At 31.9% G+C, this 10,654-nt stretch overlaps 1 pseudogene; it reads right to left on the reverse strand.

Annotated features, from left to right (window-relative positions):
- Window positions 1–4,541: 4,541 nt before the first annotated feature.
- Window positions 4,542–9,509, reverse strand: LOC136998532 (zinc finger BED domain-containing protein 5-like; annotated as a pseudogene).
- Window positions 9,510–10,654: the final 1,145 nt, after the last annotated feature.

Here is a 10,654-nt window from a genome sequence, read left to right on the forward strand (position 1 = left end):
TGCTGATAATATCATCGGGTATGGAATATGAACAATTGCAAACCGTGGTAAGTTATCAGACAGCACCTGAAATGTAGAACCGTCTAAAAACCATACACGAGCAAAGATCTGCAGTCAATAAACTACAACTCAAGCAACAATTTTTTAATTATAAAATAACAGAGACTGATTCAGTTGCTCAACATCTAAGTAAAATAGATTCGTTAGCACAGGCACTTGCTGACGTAGACGAGCCGGTCACCAAAGTAGATAAACTAGCAAAGGCGCTTGGAAATCTTCCTGTAAAATACAGCGGTTTTATTACAGCTTGGGATTCATACGATGAAACAAAACAAACCTACGAGAATCTGGTTGCACGACTAATGAAGGAAGAAAAACGGCTGACTGAAGCAGAGGAAGTGGCAGTAGCTTTTGCATCCCTGAATGTAAATAAAACACTAAAAACAAATACAGATCAGAAAGGAAAATCTACAGATAAAAGAAATGTAGAGTGCTTCTTCTGCAAGAAGAAGGGTCACTATAAGTCAGAATGCCGTAAGAGACTGAATAAGCAACAGTTACAAAAGGAAGATAAAAATCGGAAACATCAAGCCTTATCAGTAGAACACAAAAATATTATGGCATGTGACAACGAAGAGGGGTGGCTGGGTGATAGTGCTGCCTCAAAGCATATGTCCTATTGAAGAGAGTGGTTTACCAACTTACATACTAAAAACATTAAAGATTTTGTACAAATTGGTAATAATTCTCAAATCGAAGTAGAAGGTTACGGTGATGTAAAGCTTCTAGCACTAATCAATGGCGAGTGAGAGCCACGCACACTTGAAAACGTATTGTATGTTCCAAAACTAAGTAAGAATCTTTTTTCAGTGGGAGCAGCAACAAATAAAAACCTGAAAGTAATTTTCAGCAAGGACAAAATGGAAATTTACAGCAATCGTCTAGTGGCCACGGGCATAAAGCAATCCAAGAACTGTTATAAAATGCTATTCAAGCCCGCGACCAAAACAGTAGCAAATGTATCAGTGATAAGATTCAGCAACACTGTGGCATGAGAGACTAGGCCACATCAATTTTCAAGCACTAAAGAATATGGCTGATCAAGGTCTACTACCAAATACACAAATAAAAACAACTGAAGGATTATTTTGCGAAGCTTGCCAATACGGTAAATTGCATCGGTTACCTTTTAAACAGAATGTAAAAGATAAAGGTTTAAAACCAGGCGAATGTCTGCACATGGATCTATGTGGAAAGATGTCATATCCTTCAATCAGCGGGGCATACTATTATATACTGTTCAAAGACGAAAGTACGTCTTACAGAATTATTCGTTTTATCAAGCATAAAAGTGACGCTTTCTCACAATTTCTCGAAATACAAAAATTGGTTGAAAGACAAACGGGTAATTTAGTAAAGAAAGTAAAAAGTGATAGAGGTCTAGAATTTAACAATGATCAGTTCCAGCGACATTTCCGTGAAAAAGGAATAATCCATGAGTTCAGCGCTCCATATACTGCAGAGCAAAATGGAAGAATCGAGAGAGAAAACCGAAATAATTGTGGAAACAGCTCGCAGTATGTTATTCACAGCAAAGTTGGAGCCAAATCTATGAGCTGAAGCAGCAAACACAAGCGTTTATCTACTCAATCGACGACCTCGAGAATCAGACAAAACAATACCATATGAACAATGGACAGGGCGGAAAGTTACATTGAAACATCTCAGAAAATTTGGATCAGAGGTCTATATACACGTTCCGAAGCAATTTAGAACAAAATTTGAAAGCAAATCCAGAAAAATCATACTAGTAGGATACGACAACAACAGTCCAAACTACAGAGTACTGGATCCACAAACCTTGAAAATTACAGTAACCCGAGTTGTATTTAATGAACAAGATGTTAATAAAAGTAAAGAGGATACATATACAACTTTCTCGATTGAGAAACAGCAAGAGGAAGATGTACAGAATGAAATCGGAACAGCAGGACAAGATGATGTCGAAGATGTTTCTGACAGCTCAATAGATGCAGAACAGTCAGAAGAAGAAGAGGACAGACCTAAAGCCACAGAACAACGCATACTAAGGGATCGAAATAAAATTCAAAAACCAGCACGATACAATGAAACCTACTATATGGCCTGTGCAGCAGTAATAATGGAAGAACCAAAATCATATGAAGAAGCAATGTCAAGTAGTGAGGCCAAAAATTGGTGTCAAGCTATGGAAGAGGAAATGGATTCATTAGTAGCCAACGGAACATGGTCTCTAGTACCTCAACCGGAAAAACAGAAGATCATAGACTGCAAATGGGTGTATAAGCTGAAGCGTAAATCAGATGGAACTATCGATAAGTATAAAGCTCGTTTATGTGCGAAAGGTTTCCTGCAAGCAAAAGGTATAGACTATAGTGATACTTTTTCTCCTGTGATTAGATACGATTCTATTCGAATTCTCTTAGCTTTAGCTGCAATACATGATCTAGACATACAACAATTTGACGTAAAAACCGCGTTTTTACATAGAGAACTAACAGACGAAATTTATATGAAACAGCCAAAAGGTTTTGATACAAATCCTAATTTAATTTGTAAATTACATAAGAGTATTTATGGTCTCAAGCAATCTCCACGATGTTGGAACATTAAATTTACAAATTTTTTTAAGTCTTTTAACTTTACTCAACTAGAGGCAGATAAATGTGTTTTTCGTTCAAAACTTGATAATGAAATAGTTTTTCTAGCTCTATATGTAGACGATGGGTTGATCGTGTGCAAAAGAACAGAAACCATAAAAAAAAATACTAAAAGAACTTAACTCACAATTCGAAATCAAAGTAATAAGAGACTTAGAATATTTTGTGGGTTTAGAAATAAACAGAAATAAAACTAAAAAGAAAAGATACATTTATCAAAAGAACTATATCAATAGAATGTTACGAAAATTTCAAATGGAAAATTGCAAGCCAGTTACAACTCCTGCCGAATCCAATGCAAAATTAGATTGTAATGATTGTCCAAATACAAAATCTGAAATAGAGACAATAAATAAAATTCCTTATCGAGAACTTGTAGGAAGTTTAATGTTCGCGGCAATTGTGTCGCGTCCAGATATAGTTTTTGCGGTCAATCAAGTAAGTCGTTTCTTAAATAATCCAGATATAAAGCATTGGAAAGCGACCAAACGTATTTTGCATTATTTACAAGGAACCAAAGAACAAGGCATAGTATACAGTTGCGATAACGAAATCCTTAAAGTATATTGTGATGCGGATTTTACCAATGATGAAAGCATCAGAAAATCAATCTCAGGATATATTAGCATCTTAGCAAATGGTCCAATTACATGGTCCTCTCGACAACAAAAATGTGTAGCTCGTTTCACCACCGAGGCGGAATACATATCAGCTTCTGAGGCTGCACAAGAAATAATGTAGTTGCGTCGACTACTTAAAGAATTGTTAAAACAACCCATAGCACCAACTGTTTATTGATAATCAAAGCGCTATAAAATTAGCCAAAAATGCTGAACATCACAAGTTAACAAAACATATAGATGTAAAGTACCATTACATACGCGAATGCATAACAAACAACATACTAGAGTTAATATATATATGTAGCATCAAAAGAACAACTTGCTGATTTTCTTACTAAAGCTCTATCTAAAGAAAACTTCCTGAATAATCTTAAACAGCTAGCTATTGAAGGAATAAAGTCATAGACAAGTAAAGAAAATCCTTGAACGCTTAGTGGGAGTGTTACGAAATATATATGTAATCGTTCAATTTTACTTTTATCTTACTAAGCAAGTTTATACTCTATATTTCTTTTATATCTTTTATATTTTCCACTCATTTTGTAGTTAGTTTTTTTTCTCTCTAACGAAGTATACAAGTTTTGTTGAGCGTGCGGTTAAGAGAACATTGTACCAACTTTATCTATACGTTTATTAAAATATATCTCTTAGTAATAAAACCTCCTCTGGAATCGTTAATTCGATTGAACCTTCACGCTTGGATTAAGAAGAGCAACACCATTATCAACTAATCCGATTCCCGCACTGCCCTGCACTGCTTGTTCTTGCTTAAGACCCAGTGCAACGAGTACCGTGAACTGTTGCACTGCAATGAAGAACGAATTGGTGCACGTTGCACTGCAATAGAGAACGCTTTGGTGTCACTAGTGTACACTAGTGCAGAAAGTTCGACAATAAAGAACAAACCTATATATACAAGGTGTTCAAGAGTAAACAGTTGAATATCTCGTCAGAAAGTACTTTCGCTGAAAACAGTAAATAGGATAGTTTTAGGGTTCAGTCTCATAAACTGATATTTTCAGCGTAATACGTATTGCATAACGTAATATTCAGATTTCAGCGTTTACATGGACACAAAATTTGCGTAACAAATACATTAATATTATAATTTCCCATTCAACAATATAATTGTTACATACAAGGCATGTTATATTGCAGTCACATCGTTAAGTGGGAAATTATAACGTTAACATTATGTTATTGTTAGCTTTTGTTTACTGGGAATATCTTTATTAATTTCTTACACAGAAATGGCGAGCATAGCACGTCGATTGTTATTTGTTCCAAATGTACGAATAACGCGTGTAACACGTAGTTTATATAAAATTTTTTTGAAACAAACAAGTTTGTTGTTCTTATTTAAAATTAATTTTATAAAAATTTTATAAAACTTTTCGAAATAAACTTTAGACGTGTTGAGTTGGAGACATGATCGTCTGTGAATTAATTATTAGTGTAAAACAAGGCTCGGAATTATTTCATCTTTTCGGCCGATTCTCGTGATATACGCCTCCTTTCCTCTCCTTACCGCGCGCGCAGCAACCGCTAGGGCTAGCGCCGCCGAGCGTTAGGAGCAGCGCTATCCGATAAATGTTGGGTTCTTCTTTCTTGATCATTAAAAATTTTAAAAATTAATTAAAAATATTTTTTTTATTTTTAAATTTATTATGTGAAAATATTTCAATAGATTTCCACGTCATCCATGAGGTACTATTGCCACTGAGGAAAAAAATATTTTTAATAAATTTTTTTAACATCAATCGGGTAGCGCCGCTCCTAACGCTCGGCGGCGTTGGCCCTAGCGGCTGCCGCGCGCGCGGTAAGGAAAGGAGAGGAGGCATATACCACGAGAATTGGCCGAAAAGATGAAATAATTCCAAGCCCTGGTATAAAAAATTAAAAATCTTTTTTGTTTCGGACAAATATAATAGTTTCTGCATACACTAATGCTATATTTTGAGAAATAAGAATTTTTGAAGCAATTATATACAAATATTTATTATTACATACAAATATTTATTATTTATTTTTTATTTTATGACATTAAATATACAATTTATGTGAATATTTAAAATATAATAAAAGACAAAATTTTAATTAACCTTTTTTTAAAATACTTTAAAAAAATTGAAAAGAAAATTTTTTATTTTTTTGTGGTCAAGGTCAGTGCTGCCAGTCGGGCCGGGTTGCCCCTCCAATCCCCTCCACAAACCAGGCCGTGCACAGTACTGTATTGTAAGATGTGTGGATCCCAGTAAACATAAATCTAAATTTTTGTTTTTTTTAATAATAAGGAAGAATTTTAGAATGAGAATAGGAAGCGATAAAAATATTTATTTAAAAGAAAGGAATAGGATAGGATAGAATATAATAGGAAAATAAGTGTAAAGACACATTTTTATAATTACAAAGAAATGCTTTATTTGGCAGAAATAATAAATAATGAATACCAACATTTGTTACAAGGGTAAGGAAAACTGCCAAAAACCTTACCAGTATTCATGAAAACAAAAATTATAATATTTTTATAACATAAAAATAAACATTTCATTAAAATAAAATATTATATTATAAATTATATAATTATAAATTATATTACATATTAATATTATATTAATATATTAATATTATAAATTATCAGTCTTTTTTCATCTTTTTTCATAACATAAAATAAACTTTATAGTTATTATGAACGACTAAAATAAAATATTCTTATCTGAAATAAAATATATTATTATCATAAAATAAAATAAAAAGATCTTAAAGACTAGACAAGAATATCTGAAATTAAAAAAAAAACATTAATATTTTATAATTAATTAAAAAAATTGCTACATGTGCGAATAAAAAAGTTAAAACTATGAAAATTTAAATTTAAATTTAAAAAAAATTTTTTTAAATTAAAATAAAAAAATTAATCACTATCAGATGTATGTTGCTTCGGATATAAGTTTTGCGTGTTGTGTAATTCTATATGTCGCGAATCTACTTTAAAATTTACACAAGTAATATTCTCAGCCTGAAAACTAAATTTAATTTTACAAATAGCGGAAATTGTATCATCAGCTAAACAATTTCTTTTCTTAGTTTTTGTGTCCGTTACTATTGAAAAGATCCGTTCCGCTTCGGCATTTGAGGAAAAGTAAGAACGGACTCAACTAATAACTCTAAATTTGGAAACATCTTTTCCTCATTAAAATTTTTAAGATCAAATATTTTTTTCCACACCTTATCGATTTCTAAAATAACTAATTCTTTTTTTTCTAAATCATTAAAAGAAGTTGGCAAAATTCTCCACTCTACAGCTAATTTTCTAATATCAATATTGTCAATATTTAAACGCGTAGCAATAAATGACAAATCTTTAATTTGAACTCTACCTTCACGATAAAGTGCAATTTTAGGATTTAAAAAAGTTAATTGTTGAAATAAAGGATCGTTATAAACGTTTCATCATTTCTTTAACAGCTGTTTTATAAAAATCTAAACATTTTAATTTTACTTGCACAAATTCTAAAGGCTGAGTTTGCAAAAAGCTTTCACATAATGGTTCCACACATATATCGGTCAGTTGTTTCATATTATTTTCATCATCTACATTTAAAGTAGAGATGTCATCCAAAGTCTCTAAAATCATAAAATTATCAGCCATATTAAATATTATTTTTTGATTACTAGAATATAATTCATGTACTAAAATTTTGCGTGACTGAAAAAGAGCATTAAATGTATTGAAAAAATTTAACGAATATTTTAAAAATAATAAATAGGCTTTAATGGCATTATCATTTAATTGCGCAAGAATAGTTTCTGCAGATCCAGATTTTTCTTCTACAACAGCCGAATGAAAGTAATTTTGCAGAACTTCCCAATTATCAAGAAGTCTAGTCACGCATTGGTGTAAAGCAAGCCACCTTGTATTAGATAATTTTAACATTTTATGTTTTTCAACATTTAAAGAGTTTTGAACCATTTCTAAAATTGCACATCTTTTTGCACTACCCGAAATATAACTTGTAACATTTCTAATGATAGTTTCACATTTTTGTGGCAATTTTTCACAAGCTTTACTAGCCACAATCGCGGATGAATCGCAAATACAATTTAATAATACTACACCAGGTACTTCAGTTTTTAAACGCGAGAAAAAAGAATTATTACACCTGGTCATTACTGCAGCGTTATCACTTGCCATTCCAATAATATTTTTAATATTAATATTTTTTTCTTCTAAAAATGTTTTAAAAACTTCAAAAATTTTACTTGTAGTACAGTTTGTAGCATCTAATGCTAATAACTCTAATAATTGTGTTTTTACTTTTTTATTAATTGGCGAAACATATTTAACAAGCAGGCACATGAATTTTGTATTTGTTATATCCGTACTTTCATCAATTAAAATGGAAAATTTACATGTTTGCAAAATGGAAATTAATTTTTCTTCTTCGCGCTTTGAAATAATATTTTTAACAATACGAATACATTTAGTTCGGCCTAGTGTAAGATCTTGTGCAATTTTAGGTTCAAAACAAATATCTTTTATTAACGGTATTAAATGATCTACAGTAGAAAAAGCTACATTATGGTCGGCAAAAAAGCTGCTAATTTTATTTCCGCGCGTTTTACTCTTTCATTATATTGCAAAGAATGCTTGTTATGATTATCGAGACTTTGAGTTTGACCCTTCATATTATATATATGTGTAACCGTCTGTGAATGCTGTCTTAAATCCGTTTTGCAACATCTGATAGTTTTATTACATATAACGCACAAAGCTTTATTTTCTTCTGGATGGGGAGCTAACCATCCTTTAAAAATATCTTCCTCTAACCACGACTGATTAAAATTTCTAACTTTAACTTTTTTTTTAATAGCTCCTTTCTCAATATTATTATTATCGTTATTAAAACTACTCATTTTTAAAATTTATCACAATAATATTGCACAAATAATATATATATATATATTACACAAATAATATTGCAAACTACTATTACTACTACTACTATTACCACTACTACTACTACTACTACACTACTACTACTACTACTACACTACTACTACTACTACTACTACTATTGCAGCTAATATCACAGATAATTACAAATAATTATCACAGATATACATATCACAATTACTTACCTATTTGTTTTTCCTATTTCTTCTTCTTCATGTCACATCACACCATCACACGTTGTCTTGCGTCTTACCGTCTACCGCCTATCTGTTTACTGGGATCACGCGGTCACGCCACAGCTGCGCGCCCATAACACGTTACTGCGGTTACCATGGTTACGCGCGCGGGACTTTAAACAACGGAGGGGCAACCCGGCCCGACTGGCAGCACTGGTCAAGGCTGTCTCTTCCCTTAAAGTCAAATTCAATTAAATTTTCATATGTAACAGCATACAGATGAATGCTATCAAATTGTATAGAACGTATATTGTTATTTAAATAGGAACCATTTTTTATTTGATACATCTAAAAATTTTTAAGACAGTTAATAATATGTCATTAATAAAGTACAAGATACATAAAATCTGAAAATAATACAAACTTGAATGGGAGCACTTTGTCTCTGATCCCATAAAATAACATTACCATCTTTTGTCCCCGTCATAATAGTGTATAGATAATCTGATGAAAAACATGTTAGTTTATCATAATGCCACTCTGGAAGGAGTGAAGTATTGCATATATGTACAAATTCGGATGTTCTGAAATAATAGTTGTAAATATAACTAAATTGAATGGCCATTTAAGAGCCGTATTCATAGTCTGTTTTTATATGTAAGATCATCTTAAAAATTATCTTAAGATGCTACGAACCAAACAGAAAGCCATATTAGTGTCTTAAGACAACGACGATGATGATTTAGGACGATCTTAAATATAAGAACGAACTATGAATACTGCCCTTAGTGTTAATAATAAATTTATTACTTCTAGTGAATTTTATACTCAGCAAACACAGAACATGTTGCAACATTGCCGCAATGTTACAGCAATATTCTCTGTTTGCTGGATACATACTGGAATAAGCACTGCCGTTAAAACCAGCCGAGCTTGTTTGTGAGACAGAAAACCGATAGAAAGACAGTGAAGGCATTCGCAGCTATGGAGATTATTATTTTTTTTCCATTTAGATAAATGTGCGAGACAGAATAAACATCACCCCTTAAACGTTTTCTCTCTTGGTTCGGAGTCATTAGGCAAATCCTTATTTAGTGCTCATTCCAGTATGTATAGAGTTTACTGATTACCTGATATCTATCTTTTTAATATAATCCCCAGTCAACATAAGAATAGTATGAGGATCCTCCCATAGTAATTGGTAAAAAAAACCATCATATTTTTTCTCCATTACCTGATAACTAAAATGCCTTTCATTAGATTGTAGCTCTGTGAAGTTAGTCTACCAAAATTAACTTTATTAACTTTCAACAATTGTAGCGAATTGTTGGTTGTTAATTTAATTGTTATTAATAAAATAAATATCAGTGTGAAATTAGCTTATCTAATAGAAATATTTAATTTTTTTTCAATTTTCTCGCTTCAAATCAATAGAAAATCGATTGCTGTTCTCAATTGTGCCTTTTAGAATGATTGGTTAGTGAGTTATTTATTAATTACAACAAAATAATCATTTTCAATAGCGCAGCCATTATTTCCAGAGCGACTAACTTTACGATTAGGAGTCGCGCATGTGCAATATGAGCGCTATAAAAATTATTATTTTGTTATAATTAATAGATAGACACCAACAATCATTCTAAGGCACAATTGGGAGCAACAATCGATATTTTATCGATTTGATGCGTAAAAATTGGAAAAAAATTACAAATTCCTATTAGGTAAGCTAACTTCACATTGATATTTATTTTGTTAATAACATTTAAATTAACAACCAACAAACGTCAAAATTAGACCAACAGTAATCAACAAACGACCAACAATTGTTAAGAGTTAGCTACAATTGTTAAGAATTAGAAAAGTTCATTTTGGCTAACTTCACACAACTTTAAAAATGCATCAAACAGCACACAGTATTTCTAGTAATTTACCAGATCGCATGCGTATTGTTGCAATAAGTTACATCACTAAACTATATATATAGACTGCGTTCCGTAAAGCGCATATGCGCGCATATACTAGAATGAGCCTTTTCCATAAGAACCAATGTGTTTGTGGCCAAAGAATAGCAGAATAGTAGAATAGTAGAATAGTAGAATAGCAGAATAGCAGAATAGCAGAATAGCAGAATAGCAGAATAGCAGAAGCAAAAAATAGCAGAATAGTAGACGGAGACGTCTGTCCCACATTTCGTTATGA

This window comes from Linepithema humile, chromosome 3 (genome assembly GCF_040581485.1).
Source record: "Linepithema humile isolate Giens D197 chromosome 3, Lhum_UNIL_v1.0, whole genome shotgun sequence".
Classification (NCBI taxonomy): Eukaryota; Metazoa; Arthropoda; class Insecta; order Hymenoptera; family Formicidae; genus Linepithema; species Linepithema humile.